Source organism: Thermobia domestica, chromosome 7 (assembly GCF_964235325.1).
Source record: "Thermobia domestica chromosome 7, izTheDome1.hap1.1, whole genome shotgun sequence".
In the NCBI taxonomy this organism is placed as follows: Eukaryota; Metazoa; Arthropoda; class Insecta; order Zygentoma; family Lepismatidae; genus Thermobia; species Thermobia domestica.
The window spans coordinates 208587573-208605303 of NC_137460.1; the positions used below are offsets into that span (position 1 = coordinate 208587573).

Here is a 17731-nt window from a genome sequence, read left to right on the forward strand (position 1 = left end):
TGTACCCACACAGCAATGAAATATTTTCAAAATGTTTCTAAAACGTGCCATCATTTTCCTTCAGAAAATGTATCCTACTTCCCTTAAGGAAATATATTCCATATGTTGTTGAAAACATTTTCCACATAATACTGAAAATATTCTCTAAATACACTCAAAAACGTTGTAGAAATATTTTATACGCCGTTAGAAAAGTTTTCCTAAGAATGTTTCCTGTAAGATTTCCAAACATTACTGAAAAAGTATTTGAAACGTTTTATACAATGTTAACGGAATGGTTTTTAAAATGTTTCTCATGGAATATTTTAAAATTATTTACCAATAACGCAAACAATATTTTCCTACATGTGCCAAAATATTTTCTTTACATGACAAAATAAATTTAGTGAATATTTTTTGTACATCACAGAAAATATTTAGAGAACAGTTTCTGTGCATGACAAAATATTTAGGGAATATTTTCTGTACATGACAAAATATTTACAGAATATTTTCTGTACATGATAGAACCCAAAGCCCATAGGCCAATTCGGTTACTACTGCAGATACGAAAACAAGGTAAGATACAGAAGGAAATTTTTAAAATGCAGCAAGTTTTGTTTTTATATTAGTATACCGCCCAATAGTAACGAAAAGTACAACGCTGCCACTGTTGGACAACACCGAATGAAAGAAAGTGTGGTTTGAAATTATTTGGACCAAAGGGAACGGAAAGACACAATGAAAAATATAGTGCAAGACCCAATTTCGCGTCCTTCGTATCTGCTCCCACCCCCAACACCGTGGTTGCTACGCCTCTGGCGTGGATGTTGCTTTTTCATGTTTATCCTTCACTGTGTCTCCTTTCAATTCTTCTCGGTGTAGCTAATTTCAAACCACACATTCTTTCATTCGTGTAGCCCGACATGATGTATGGTAACGCATTTTCTTTATTGAGCGGTACACTAGTACAAAAACAAAAGTGTTGCTGGAATTTAAAGAGTCCTTACATATCTTACCGTGTTTCCATACCTGCAATAGTAACCGAGTTGGCCTACGGGCTCCGGACTTTTGCGTCACTCTGCATATACGGTATAACGGCTTATTGCTGGGAACAAATAGTGGGTTGAAAACAAGGCGGCCAGGCTGTGACATAGCAGCTGGAAGAAAACAAGATTCTTCTGTACAATTTTACCTGCTCAGACGTCTTTGCCTCACTCTGTCTTCATGACGAGGAACCATTGCGGCCCACAGACTCAGACCAAAAAAATAGATAAATAACTAAAAACAAAATAAAAATAAAATACTACTACTACTACTACTACTAATAATAATAATAATTATAATAATAATAAACAGTGTAAATTATAACTACATAATGTTAACTTGCTCTCATAATTTTAAGCATTTTTTTAAACTCAAAATCTTATTTACACACAAAATGTTTCTGGGTGTTTCACTGGTACTACTGGTATGTGGACACGCCGTGCATATATGTCTTATGTGACTTACGACATTCAAACTGCACATCAGTGTGTTCACAATCGTCGCCTGCCAGTTTTGAAAGCGGCTGTATTGGATTTTTTTTTAAATACGAAAAGGATTGAAGTTTAGACATCCATTTCAAGAAACAATTGTTGGCAATCCTTTTCCTATCTTAAAAATAATAAATCCAATATAGCCGCTTTGTAAACTGGCACGCGATGATTGTGAAGGCTCTAATTTGCAGTCTGAACCTCGCAACATCACATAAGACACCCCAACATACATAGACGGCGTGGCCACATACCAGTAGTAGCAGTGGAACACCCAGAAGCATTCTGTGTGTAAATAAGATTTTGAGTTAATAATAATAATAATAATAATAATAATAATAATAATAATAAAAGCAGCTTAAAATTATGAGAGCAAGCTAACATTATGTAGTTATAATTTACACTGTACACTATAATAAATATACATCTATATAAGTTTATATCGGTTAGTAGTTAAATAAAAACATAAATGTACACTATTCTGGCATTATTTATTTAAATACTCTTCAGTAGCATCTTCATGGTGCTCGTATTATTTGTTTCTATACATTAAGAACAATCTTCTCAAATATCAGAAATTCACATTTTAACTTGTAAACACTTGTTCTAGAAAATTATGTCACTGACACTAATTTAAAAAAATCAACAACAATATTTATGTATGTTGCTGAAAATATGTTCTACAAATCTACGGCGCATGGGGAATAGATCTTTTCACGAAATGTCACTTTTTGCAACTTTCAAGAAATATCACATTGTTGAATAACCAGAAAACGTATTTGCTTCTTTATAATGTCACTTTTGATTACCACAACTAACTATAAATTCGACGCTGCGAATTGTCAGTTAAAGTTCTGTGGAACTGCAGCTGAATTCTTAACTGATCTTCTTGTTCGTCTCTGTATGACATGCTGAAGCCAAATCCCAATAATCTACGATATCTCATCGTTAGTTACGTTTACGTTTCTCTTGTGTTACACAGTTTCTGAAAATAAAAATAATAGGCAGCGTTTAATAACATAATAACAGCAGGGAATGATTAAAGATCAATTATTACATCTTAAACTTACAAAAATATTTAAAATGTTTGTGTAGGACCTACAGCAGCTTGTGAAGACAATATTGTGTTACAAAAGTAACATCCTGAAGAAAATGTAAATGGCAAGAAAGACAACAGCTACAGCTGAAAGTGACATAACTTACTTTAGACTGTAGCTTAATTACGGACGTTGTAACATGTTGAAGCGGTCACACATTTATTTTTAAAAAGTATAGCATCTTATAAATATTAAACCTAATATTAAAAAAAATAATAATAATTTGAAAACATGTGGCAGCATTTGAGTTGATGAAGAACTAGCGTCTCATTCCGAATGCTCTGATCCAAAATCTGGACTCGATCATCCTTTTTTCCTCAGTCGTACCAGGTGAATGCCGAGGTGGTTACTAAGGCCTTGATGACCGCTACCTTGCTTGATTTCTTTCCCCACGGAGCAGGCCATACATATTATTTTGCCTTATACAAATGAATAATTTTGATAACGTTGCATTGCAAAGAATACAAAAAAATCACGAATATAGGAATGAATCATGAAATACTCAAGAAAACTACCAACATGACAGAACAATTCAGTAAAAGGATGAAATGAAAGGTAAGGGGAAAAAACAAGGAATGTCCATGTGTGTGCTTTATTGGGTACTTTGTCCTATGTGATGGTGACTTTTGGTACTATTTGCCTGTATATATATATATATATATATATATATATATATATATATATATATATATATATATATATATATATATATATATATATATATATATATGCATACGTAGATGTAAAAATATCTATGTAAAAACAGGCAAAAGATTTGATTAAGCCTATGCCTTTTTACGAGGTTTTCAATATTAAAACACAGTTTTCTCAAAAATACAATTTTGTGACATTCCTTCTATTTTCCCCTTACCCTTCAAATATACTCTATACATGTTCAACTCTCTCTTCCACGGACACTTAAATGGAACATGTCACTTGAAGATGGGACAATTGCGCATTTTGCTAAAATAAGGATTTTCAAAGTGTTTTAAATGTTATAACAGCGCTTGTAGTACATGCTTTTGGGAAATAAAGTTTACAGGAAGATGATTCTGAGAAGTATTCATGGCACAATAGTATGTATTTAAAGCGAAGAAAAAATAAAAAGGGCGCCAGAATTTTTTTTACACGAATTTAAACATAGTGTATCCCTCTTCAAATGACAACTTCTATGATTCTTTCCACTCTGAATCAAAGGTACGGCTTTTTTAATGCATTCAGTGCATTCAGAACTTTATAAAGGTCTTACGTTGAAAAAAATGGAATCTTTAAGTTTAACGTCCCACGGTTATGCGGTTAGGCTAAAGGAGATGGTGATAATGAGAAATGAGTGAAATGGTGGAATGAAGAAAGTGGGAGGAAACGGGAGAACCCCGAGAAAACCCACGAGCACGGTATTTGCCACCACAAAGTCCACACGGCGCGAGCTGGAATCGAACCAGGGACCCCAAGCACTGGAGGTGAACGCTCTACCACTGAGCCACCGCGCCCCCGGGTCTTACGTTGAATGTTGTATATCTTAGCGCGAAAGCAACTAATTCGCCCAAGGAAAATCCAAAATCTAATAAGAACCACACAATACAATACACACACACACACACACACACACATATATATATATATATATATATATATATATATATATATATATATATATATATATACGTATATAAATATATATATACGCAAATCGCAAAAGAATAATTGTAATCTTTCGGCAAATCTAGTCTGATGGCCCCCTTTAATTTTATATATGCCAGGTGAAATATTTACATGTCGCCTGCCGCAAACCATTTAAGAGAAAATAAGAAAATTAGCGAAAGAATTATAATTTTTCAACAATTATTTCGAGCGGCACGCCAATAGTAAACCTGCAGGCAGAATTAGGTAATACTCAAGCAGACTTTTACCAAATTTTGACGCATTTCTTGCATTTTCCGGTTTCTTTTTGCAGAACACGCACTAAACGAAAAGAAATCCTTAAGTTTAATATCCCACGGTCATGCCGGTTAGGCTAAAGGAGACGGTGATAATGAGAAATGAAGAAAGTGGGAGGAAACGGGAGAACCCCGAGAAAGTCCACACGGCACGAGCTGGGATCGAACCAGGGACCCCAAGCACCGGAGGTGAACGCTCTATCACTGAGCAACCGCGCCCCCCCTATGTACTAAATGAGGAGCTCTAAAAGAAAAAGCGAAACAACTTCTGTTAAGTGGCCAATAAAAAAGCACGCATGCTATCTGAGTCAGAGCAGAAGCACAGCAGGGGGCCCGAGCGACAGCGTAGCGAGCAGGCACGTCAGCGACAAGGCAGGGGGGTACGCATAAACGAGGATGGTGCAAAAACATTTACAATATTTGTAATTATTCTTATCTACAAAAACACTTAATTTCGATCCTAAAAAAAAAAATACCTTTCACAGCTAATACATGAGTGTTACACCGCCTTTCTTTCTTACCTTTACGACAGAAAATAGTGTATGTAGGGCTATTGCCTCTGTTCTGAATTTTTCTTCTTGAATAAATCTTTTCCACACTTTGCGCAGTTGATTTTACGCGCTTCACCATACCATGACTATGTAGAAACTTTATAATTCTTCTCTCTTTATTACACAATTCTTAAAAAAAAGTTTACATTACGGCCATCGCAGATGTTCACAACTCACGTATGAACCGGAAATTCCCGCCGCTTACTTCTATCCTATTTGCATTCAGAAGGATGATTCGTTCGATTCATTAAGACGAATTATCAGAAGAATTAATAACTTCAATTAGTTATTAACTGTCAATTAGTAATAGCCATAGTTTCTTTTTTTGTTACATTTCAATAATTTTTACAATTTAAATACTATTCTGGACGAAGTCTATTGCAACTATGTTGTCTAATGACTAATAAAGTATTCTATTCTATTCTATTCTATTCTATTCTATTCTATTCTATTCAAAATCCATTTCAATAAGCTGTGCAATGATAGAAATAACTTACATTAACACTCTCATTCCTTCACGAAAAATATTTCACATCATATTTTATCTATAAATTTTATTCTCGGCGTAAAAGTCTGCTCGAGAGAACCCAAGAATTATTATAACCCAGTGGTGTATTTAAGGGGGGCTTCCGGGCTTAAGCCCCTTGAAATTGTACTTACTATATTAAAGTAAATGAATTATCTTGGGGAACAAAGTTAGCCAAGCCCTTCTCTCCTGAAAAAAAAACCGTAAATATGTCATTAAAATGGTAATATACGCGCAATTATCCCGTCACCAAAATAGAAATGTACGTGCCTACTCCCTTCGGAAGCATCCCCTCGGCCCCCGCCTTCACCCTCCCTGACTCGGTTAGATGGCATTCGTGCTTTTTAGTAGCCCCGTAACACAGATTGGTTTGTATTTTTTGGGCTTCTTATCCACACATCAGGAATCAGTATAAATACGCAAATCGTAAAAGAATTGTAATTTTTCGACAATTAATTCTGACGGTCCCCTTGAATTTATAAGCGAAAAATTTATACGTCGCTTGGCGAAAATCATTACCAAGATAGCACAGAAAAGTTTTTTAAAATGTTTAAAAATTTGCAGAGGCAAACTAAAAAGTTTGCAAAAAACTTGCCTTTTCAAATGATAAAATTTGCCGAAAGTTCAATGCAAATAACGAAGTTGACGCTGGCTGAGTTTGCAGCAAAGTTGCCTCAGAAAACGAAAACATCTGCCAATACAAACGAAATGTTTGCGACTGCACAGCAAGAAAGTTTGCCAGGACTTTGCTGCAAATATTTTGTGCAAATTTTCTTTGACAAAATTTCCGAAAATGAGCTGATAAGTTTGGTAAAAATATTAAAAGGTTTGCAGCAACATTGCAGAAAGTGTTTTTACGATCGCAAGATCATGTTTGCTGCAAATGTATCAGGTAATGTTTGCTGCAAATTTATAAAGTAATATTTGGTGCAAATTAATAAGGTAATATTTGTAGCAAATTTAGAAGGTAATGTTTGTAGCAAATTTAGAAGGTAATGTTTGTAGCAAATTTAGAAGGTAATGTTTGTAGCAAATTTAGAAGGTAATGTTTGTAGCAAATTTATAAGGTATTGTTTGTAGCAAATTTATAAGGTATTGTTTGTAGCAAATTTATAAGGTATTGTTTGTTGCAAATTTGGTATAAGGCTAAAATATGTATCAAAATTCTGAAACTAGTGATCGAGGTTTAAGTCAAAATAATAACTGCTTGCGATTTAATATTATTAAATCAGAAAACACAATCTACCATTCCGGTTGCATACATGGAGTAATCACCTGTGAGGTTTAGAAGATATTTTTCATTATTTCCAGGTTCTGTCTAAATGTAATCGGAATGAGACATTGTGTTTCGTATGCTTTAATAGATTTTAGATCCCAAGCAGTTTATATTCTGACTTGTACCTCACTAGTTTCAGAATTTTTCTACATATCTTAATCAAAATTTGCAGCAATTGTCTTGAAACTAGTACAACTATATAAAAATATCAAACGACATGGGCTGATAAGGGTAATTTTTCGCCCATCGAATACCGGAAAAATGAAGAGTCCGATTCAGACAAGTTTGCAATGTCTGTATATTGGAAGATATGTTTTGTATGTGAATATATTAGATATGTGAGAAAGAAAATAAGTCATAGAAATTAGTGCCCAAAAAGTAGTTTTGCGTCATTTTGACAATGTTTGCTGTCGTTGACATAGGCTTGTAGTAAGAAGGATTCGATGAACCTAAATAAACCAAACTCATAATAATATGACGCTGTGTAAGTTTTGATATGAGGATCAATTTATTTCTGTAGTGTGTCTTTCGACTTATGAGAGAACAGAATGTATCTAGCCTCTATAGACACTTTACATTTTTCCGGTGTTCGATGGGCGAAAAATGACCCTTATCAGCCCACATCCTTTTGAAGAGAGCAAATATAGAAGATAGTTTGCTACCTTCCAGCTGCACTTTTCTTGTTCATAAAATAAGAAGTAACTTATTAACGACTATTTTAACGTCATTTAATTTATATATGTGTATACATAAATACTTAAAAAAAATAGAAAACGCCTAAACCTGAATATTTCTGAAGGTTACATCAACGTTTATTCCATCACTTACTCTTGTAATGGACACAGAAAGTTTCTCTGGTTCCTCGTAGGGAGATTTCGACTTAAAAGCGAGTCATTGAAACAAATCTAATAAATTTGACCTTTTAACGAATTTGGCCTGTACATTTTAATCCAAAATTTTACAAAGTCGGCTGCACAATCACTCAGCAAAGTAGCAATTGACGACAAATTATCCAATAACAACACATTATACTCGAAGATAATGCACAAGGGAAAACAGACACTTCCAAATGCATAAACAAACATGGCGGCATCCAGATGGCCCCAAGAACAAAGGATTAAGCCTTTTCTAAATTATCATGTCGAAAAAAAAACAGTAAAAATCATGGTAATGGCACAACCGCATTAGAATGTGTGAGAACAAGCAGATAAAAATAACTAAGAAGATTAGGATGAAACATTAAAAAAATACTATACGGTAAATAAAGGGCATTATATATTTATTGCTTGATTTTGACTTTAGAATGACAATGTACTACAAACTATAACAATACTCAGTGATCATATTACAGAATTCATAAGGAGATTAACAAACTGTTTTATAGAAAAAAGAAGTTGAGAAAAGTAAGTTGTTGTGTATATATAAAAATACTTAGTACCAGATGCCAGTATCTGAAGCCTATTCACAACGCTTCCCACCATTTTTTTTTAGTTTGAAAATCGTGCGAAAATGGAAGAAAATATCAAAATTTTGAACTCTGCCTTCTTCATATCTCAAGTCAACCTGATTTCGCATCAAGCAGATAGAACACACCCGGAAGCTTTTCCCCCGAACTATCAGAACATGCATCCAGAAACAAACGTGTGCCAATATCTGGCGTATAGACACACACTTGATCGAGAAGCGACCCAGTCATCACTCACACAAACTGGTTGCATAGCATCTGCACGATACAGGATTCATTTTCAAAATTCTTATTTGCAATCAGTTACTTCAGCTAAATACTACCTTATATTGAGAAACAAAAACATCCGGTTGTGTTTTATATATGCTCGCCATGCTTGGTGCAAATTCGGAGGCGATTTGAGGTAGGAAGTGGGAGTTTTCTGGTGAGGAATATTTTGCTACACGTTAAAATTCTCCATTTCTCAGTTTTTTATCTGGAACCGAGGTCACAAACTATAATACACTACATTGTGGTTTTTAACTATTATTTGCCGGTCTTCATGCTTTGGTCGATGCTGTCAAAAACGAGGTCCGTGAGGTGAGTACAATATACCTAAAAATCCATTCGTACCATGCAGTTTCCCTACATACTCAATTATAAAAATACTTCACACTTTACACCCTTTTCATGCTAATTACTTTATTTCGAAAAACAGGTGAATATTTTGGGGGGTAACTTTTCTTAGCAGTTACAAGCCGCTTGAGTCATACCAACTGATAGATTTATAAACCCAGTTCTCTGCCGATATCATTGACCAGCTCACAAAATACCATACGACCATTTTGTCAAAATTTAATATAATTATATGAATTTCACGGAAGTAATACGAGTTTGTATATATATATATAAAGCATAGTGAATGTGATATTTGAATGATGTTGATCTTTCAGTTCGTAATATAGCACACTACCTACAGCACAGATGCTGCAAATTATCTCGTGGATGAACAAAACAGTTATATTACTGGAAACTATGTACAATGCATTTTTGTTGATAACTACCCCGATCATAGGCGCCGACTTTGGGGGGGCAGGGCACTTTTGGCCCCCCCAATATTTAAAGGTGGGGTCCTCGCCCCCCCAATATAATCCAGTTGAGGAAGAATTACCAAAGAGGAGCAATAATTTCTGTCATAAATTACATCGAGCCTTTAATTCAATATTAGGAATAGCCTTCTTATTCGATAAAAAGCACCGTTTTCAAATCGACGTTTAACCTTTTTAGTATTTCCACTCTTTGAGGTAAATTTTAGACTTTCACTCAAACAGCTACTGCTTCCTTACTATTTATCGTAGGACCGTTGTTCATACCTCGTTTTTCTCAGGATTGCTCATACTTTCCAACGGTACCACTCTCTTGTCCGTATTATACACCAGAAATAAGAAAATTGAAAAAAAAAGAAACATGAGATTTTTCGAAACAAATCGAAATTTTTGTGCCCGTCTGGCCCGGGCCTGGGTTCATGTAGGGATCTGAATCTTTAAAAAAAATTTGTTATATACATAATACGTGCGCAAAATTTCGTTCTTGTATCTTGAAAACTGAGGTCGGGGGAAATTTTTGAAAGTCTGAAGGTGACCCATCTTTTCATATATGTATATAAGTAGAGGAAGTTCGGGTATTATGGAATAGTCGAATAATATGGAATACCTAATTATCTCGCCTGTGATGTGTTGCTTCCAAGCGGAGAGGAAAGAAACTACTACCTCACGTCCCCATGATGCTCTACAATCAGTCTCCATGTGATTGTGACATTCGTTGTGTTGGTAGACGTAAAAATCTGATTTCTTATTCAGGAATACTTTTACAGATGAGTGGTTTACAGCCTGTATTTTCCTATTGAAATGTAATAGAACAACAATTCTTTATTTACTATGACGTTGGATATACAGAGGTAGTTTTATAAGCGTCATTATCCTCTACGCCTTCGAATGCGTTTAACAGCTCTTTCGTTTCCAAGGTGGCGTGGAGGGCAATATGGAATACCCGCAAGAAAAGCATGATATTCCGCATTCCATATGGTGTTCCGATTACAAAAATATCTATCGGTATTGGACAATTAAACATACATTTATGATGACAACAATGCTAAGTGTATTTTTTATTACAGCAGATTTTCTGATGATACAAGGGGTGAGCTTGGTTCCAGCGTTAATCATGTTTAATGTGAGCACACAATGACTGTGCCGATCCTGAAGCAGAGTATTATATTTATGACTTTTGCAAGTAATCACAATCAGTTATGGCTTGGCATTCAGAATTTTCATATATTGTCACTGTATTCATTGTATGTTCAACAGAAAACTCATTTCTTTTCTGTATAGCATTTGTATTTCATGCTCGACTATTTCATATTACCCTCCAAAGTGGTTTCTTTACAAATTATAAATTTTACTGACCCCTGTAACGAAACTTCTTTATCAGGATATGCATAAATAAAGCCAAATATGTAAGGCGTATACTTGTTTTCCTTTTTGCTTTAATGTGCAATTATTAACTGAGTTACAAGCGAAACAAAAATGGTACCGTATTCCATAATACCCGAACTTTCTCTATATATACCTAGGTATAAAATATTTTTAAAATGTACTGCGTCATTCCTACTTAGCCTAGAGTCATGGTTCAAACGCCATTTTCTTCAGTATAATAAGCCCTTTCCAACGGTATCACTCACATGTCCATATCATACACCTAAACCAGATAATTAGGGAAAAACTCGGAAGTATTTTTGCAAATCCAACCAAAACATTTTGCCCCTCTGGCCTAGGCCTGGGTTGACGTAAGGATCTGATTTTGTTTTCTAAAAATACATTGTTATGTACATAATACGTGTGCAAAATTCCAATCTTGTATCTTAAAAACAAAGGGCAGAAAAATTGTTGAAAGTCTGAATTTAGGCTCTCTCTTTATACACACACATACATATATATTTATTATAAAAATTTATTGCGTCATTACTATTTAGCCTAGAGTCATGGCTTAAACGTTATTTTCTTTAGTATAACAAGCCCCTTCCAACGGTACCAAACACATGTACGTATCGTATTCCTGAACCGGAAAAATCGATAAAACTTAATTTTTTTCTGAAAAAATCAGCCCCTCGTGCCCGGACTCGGCTTCACGTAGAGATCTCAGAAAAATTTGAGAAATATCCAAAGGTACATACAATTCCAATCTGATATCGTGAAAACTACAGGCGTGAAAAATTTTTGAAATTTGCCTTAAGAAAAAGTAAAAAGTCACGCCCTTCCACCCCCACTTGGCACAGCCAAGTTGGCCATCCGGTTCCAAAACGCATCTGGGGTGTTCTTTGGTCTATCCTTGACTTGACTAATAAAAATCGACTCAAGTACCTGTTATAGAACCTAAATAAGAGGTCAAAGACCATAGTACGCCATGGTAACAAAAGTTACCAAAAATCCTAAAAGAGTTAATAGAGCACTGAAGCTTCAACCAACACTATAGTAACACTGATATAAGAAGTGAAGATCAATGTGGTGCAGTGAAGTTCCCAGAATTTGAACTTGAATTTGTTTTAATGCGTTTACACAAATTTGACTTAGGTCATGAATTTAGCAGTGGAGCGGATGCAGCAGACCGAGATCTGGAGGGAAGGGGGCCTTTATCCAGCAGTTGGTAGAAAACGGCTGAATATGATTATATATTTATTCATTGTTTTGGCCCCCCCAATATTTTCTTCAAGTCGGCGCCTATGACCCCGATGGTAAACATTGTAGTCTCCTTTATTTGATTACTACATTTAAAAAAAATTAATCTAGGCTGTTGCCGTAATCTTTCACAAGATGATTTTCATGCCATTAAGACAGGAAGGAAAGAAAAAAAAATCAAAGAAATTCTTAAAGAATTCAACTTGGTCGAATTTCACTATTCCATTTAGATTTTCATTTCGATATTGTTACGTAATCAACAGTCATAAATATTGACTATAGTGGTTTACTATTCTTTCCATAGACCAAATAATTAGATTCAGTAATCCGACGAATTTCTTATATTCGACATAAACATGCTATAATTTAGTATGCACAACGATTATTCATTTCAAAGAAAACTAAATTGTTTACCTGTATATCCAAGAACTTGTGGCAATGGCACTCCAGTGAGCAGTCTACTACGTCTTCATACTAGTGTCCAGTCATCCATGCATTACTATTTAATTTAAATGTTATCGCTATTGTTTTGATATACTAATAAAAGAGTGAATTTTTGAAGTTTAGTAACCCATTTATTTCTTTTATTAACAGACAACTAAAACTCTAACATCAACAATAACCGAGAAGAGAAGAAATAAAAAAAAAATCCATTTCTATCAGTGGAGTTAACTTCAAGAGGAAGATTTTAAATATGCAATTTTATTGTTACTCCTAATTTTCTATTAATATTTCACAGATGTATTGCTATGTATATGAAACATTACAATAAACGATGAATATTGTACATGTATAATTCAAATCATTTACGTAGTTAGTTGTAAGATTAGAATATTTATCGTTTAATCAGTCTAGATATCTTTTATTGAGATATTCAGCATAATTTGATCATGCAGACAATATGAACGTCTAGTCGCATTGTAAAAGTTCACGGTAATACCCACTCACAGATTGCTTCATCAGGTTACATTTGTCAGTTAAGCTGTTCACCTTATTCAAACATTTAATCTTATTATTCAATATTTAACAATTTGAATATGTCTGTAATACATATCACTTAGCTAACAGGTGCTTCACATATATATAAACAAACATATCATCACATTTCAATATACGTAGAGCGCTCATTTTACATATAATTCGGATATTTGAGCATACGGACGCATTTCCATATTCAAATTACTATTATCCGTACATTTTATCAAAAAAGATTACTAAAAGAAAACCTACTCTAACTATCCTACTCTAACTTAACCTAAAAACATTATTCAAAATACTTCACTTTCATAACATATTCAAACGATTATATTTTCGTGAGGTATTAACCGTGAATGAAGGATGATATTATTATCTAGACTGAAGCAGATGAGACAATTACTATCTCGGTTAACAATGAGTCATTGTTCAGAATCAGCAATTATTCCATTATAGCACATAGCTAGCAAAATGAGTTATTTGCTATTTGTTTACTGTCAAAATTTCCATATCTACGATCGATAACATGGATGACTATGTAGAAAGGACACTTATATCACTTACGTAATTGGCGAGTACCTCGATTCTACCAAAACACTCTCAGGCTATTCCGAATTGTTTTTACTTAAGGTTTATAGTTCCAATTACCGTTTTTAGCAATAATTTCTAATTATCGGGTACCGCTCTACTTAAACTCACCACTGTTATCTTGCTACATAATTTCACTGCACCGGAAATCATAGCGCCCTCTAGGACAACTACTATTATTTTAACATATTTGCATAGTTCTATATATATATATATAATTTATTATTAAATCTCGTATTATTTCATCTCCTAAATTTCTAATTTAACTTCTAAATTCCGCTTTTGTCACTTTTCTGCATATCCACTATAAATTTTATACTTAATTTGAACTACTGCACTTCCCGTTTCCCACATCCGGAAACACATAAACAATATCATTTTGGTTTAATGACAACCATAGTTACTGTCATTTAAGACAGATTTCAGCAGTGGTCGGTAAGTTTCCCTAATCTAAGGAACATTAAATTTTACTAAATTTTACGGAAATAAAAACCCAACTTACATAATTACTATACGTTTAACACAGATAGGCCTACTTTATTCACTCAGTTCGTAAACATGCGTATTATGTGTTTCTGCTCTGCATGTCTAATCAACGCTATAATTATCCTCTTGAACCTTATTTACATGCTATACAAGGGAATTTATTTTATATTATGAGAAACAGGCCTAAATACCGGTAGTGTAATACATAATCATAAACATAGTCAGCAGCCGTATTGTGTTCACCAGCTGTTGCAGATTAAGGATATGCGGACCATAATACTTCCTCTCGAAAATAACCCATAGCGGCGATTCTCTGGCAAGTGGTCCATTGTCAGTAAATTTTCAAAATTAATTTGAAATCTTGATGTTTATGTTTTTCTATTAAGAAATAGTGTAACTATATACTGAGACATTTAAAATCTTTTTGTAAAATATATTTACTAGGTTTTCACCACATAAACTTTATCTGTTCTACACCATGCTCAATACTGTTCACATATCCCAATTCTCAAATAATTTTCAAACTAAATTTTAAACCTGTAATTATATGAACAATAGCAAAAAATATGAAGTGAACCTTTGGCAAAAATTTGACAATTTTGTTTTAATTAATGTTTAATTCTAGTAGGCAAAAGTCGTAGTTTTCTCTTGTCATGTTTCGCTGTCCCGTGCGTCACGGAAAACTTGTATTTTTCGTGTTTTCTTTGTAATTATGGAAGATAAAGTATTGAAACTTTTGCTCCAAAGTAGAATTATTATTAGCCTGTTAGCGGTACTTATTAAATTTGTTTATTATGCTCCTTATTTATTTCATGGGGTATAGAAATGTTGTCCCGTGCGTAACGTTACGCACGGGACATTTACAGATTTATGCAAGGAAGTGAATAAATTTAAGTTATTAAAATTTCAATACCCGTTTATTGTTATTGGAGTTAAACAATGAACAATAAACTTTTATATTAACTTATAGAAACATGAATTTGCTGAAAGAAACTAAACCAAACATAACTACCAAAAACTTCTACGTTAACTTACATAGAAACATTTACCACGAGGCTTAAAAACAAACTATCATGATAAATTATACTTTTTCTGTTCGTTTGAAAGGTAGGTTTCTAAGTTGGTTTGACAGTCTTGTGGCGGGTAAATTATTTTCTTCCAAGTTCTTTAGAAAAACGGCTATTGATTCTGGAACTTTATAGTACATTCTTTCACCGTTTATCAACAAATTAGGTGCTTGAAGTATATTTAAAACTTGAACAAATGAGACATAAGACCTATTCTTTTCATCAAAACAGAACTTTGTACACTATTGTACATGCATTTCAGATTTGTTACTATAGTATCCCCATCTTCTTCTACATCACTTTTAGACACACACACATACCACTATTTAATCCTATTTCTGGAAGAACCACAATCAAATTTCAGTAGGAGAAATACACCTGCTCTAATATTGCCTATTCTGAGTTCGACAGTTAGAGGGTTGGAATATCATTATCAACATCGTCTTCAAAGTTGTATTCTGAATTAATGTCGCTCTCATCACTTAATGAATATATCATCATTCTGTACATTGGCACTCTTTTTGTTTTCCTTGAACCAATCTAACTTGAATTACCTTGTTCTTCTTCACATTTTAGTGTGTTTTCCTCTTCTAAATAGTCAACAACGAAACAATACGGAATGAGTTTCGCAAAAGGGGCTTGAGAGGAAAAGAGTTAATCTTTTAACTTGCCTATAACGCTGTATTCTCAATTTAGTTTTCAGTCTCACCTTGTTCCTATGTTTAAGTCTAAATTTTCTAGCCCTTTCAGCGCCACTCATTGCTTTTGTTGATCGATTCAGTTCATCACTGACAATATTACTTGGAACAGAGTTACTTGCCTGTGAATCATATTACTTACTTTAAAAAAAACTCACATTAAGCAAATCTTCACCGTGAAGTAATAATCAATAATACCAAATAACCAATATCCAACTGTTTCCCTTCAATTCACTTTCCCGCATTTCAGCTTACAATGTAAGCACTCAAAAGACTCTACGTTTGGTAGGTAGCACAGAGGATCGAGCAGCTCAACAGTTGTACAACATTATGTGGTTTGAACGCCACAAATCAGAGTTCAGACAAATACCCCAAAGACATGGTAATAACACTAAGCGAGTTGCCTCGTTGATACTTTGGAATGTAATTCATTCAAATTAAATTATATATACAAATTATTTATGCTTGTTAATGTCCAAATGTTAATCTTAAAATATCAATCTCTTCAGTAAGGATATTGTATAATAACAGTCTTAGAACAACCAAACAATTGCATAGTTACTTTTCTGTCCTGTGCGTAACGGTGAGTCGAAAAAGAAAACATAATGTAAAGCTAATTAAATTCTATTTTCCAATTTAAAAATATAATGCACAGTAAGGAGAACGAATGTAGAACATAAGTGATGGCATATAAAATTAAAATGCTGCCATAAATCGCAGAGAATATCCAATGAAATTGAAGTTGTCAAACGAGCTTTTTGTCTGAGTCCCGTGCGTAACGCTTAATTTTGCCTTATAACTCAAATTTGCAATTGTTTTGAGTGTTTAATTTTATTTAACTATGCACTAATAATTTCCCCCCTTATTTTGACATACTTTTTATTTTATTTGAAAATACATTTGTGTTTAAAAAACAGTTTTTGTGTACAAATGTCCCGTGCGTCACGCTGAGAATCGCCCATAGGTTTATCAATGTTACTTAGTAATATAAAATCTACGCTTTTATATATATATACGAACGTATGAAATAATATTGTTACTGTTTACGGTAACAGTGAACTGTAACAACATTAACTCTTGTTTCATATGCATACAAGCTAAACGACTCTCTTTTCATTATGAGCAACTTTCCTTGATTATCACCTAACAAAAACTAAATGTACAAAGCAGATCTATCAACCGTGTGCGGTTTCAACCATATATAAACAAGTCTTAAGTTGTTCGGATTACTTCTTACAAATAGTTACAAATATTTCGTAATCACTGTTCTTGCGTTACGCATACAAGCTAAACGACTCTCACTTTGTGTAACTCTCCTTCAAAATTAGCACAAAAAAAAAAAAACTAAATGCACAAAACAGACTTCTCAACATGCGGTTTCAACCATATATGAACAAAGTCTTAAGTTTAGTTATAGGTCTTGTTTCATACGCATGCAAGCTAAACAACTCTCACTTCATTATGTGCAACTTTCCTTCAACATAGCACCCAACAAAAACTACAAAATCAAAACAGACCTATCACCACTTTTCGCCATCACTGTTCTTCCGTTGGAAACTGACACTGTGCTACTGTGAGTGCCACCTCCAGATGAGGATGCTCTCATCCAGAGTAACTCGAATAGTGCTTCCGCTTTCCTCAAATGAAACTCGAGTAGCACTTCCACTCTCATCCATTGAAACTCGAGTGGTGTTTCTGCTCTCATACAAGGAAACTGGAGTACTTCTGCTTCTGCCTTCTCTGAAATGAAAATTCAAAGAATTATGCATTTGCGCTATAACATTCGATTATCAACATGATATTAAGACGAGAGTCAATTTCTCACGTATTGACAAGGAAAT

The 17731-nt window shown here is 34.0% G+C and overlaps 1 long non-coding RNA gene across 1 annotated transcript in view; it reads right to left on the reverse strand.

Annotated features, from left to right (window-relative positions):
* Positions 1-11597: 11597 nt before the first annotated feature.
* The window catches only part of LOC145690697 (uncharacterized), a 35658-nt gene continuing 29524 nt past the window's right edge, over positions 11598-17731 (reverse strand). Inside the window, exon 3 of the long non-coding RNA XR_014132260.1 lies at positions 11598-17630. This is a non-coding gene — a long non-coding RNA (uncharacterized LOC145690697). The remainder of the gene's footprint in view (positions 17631-17731) is intronic.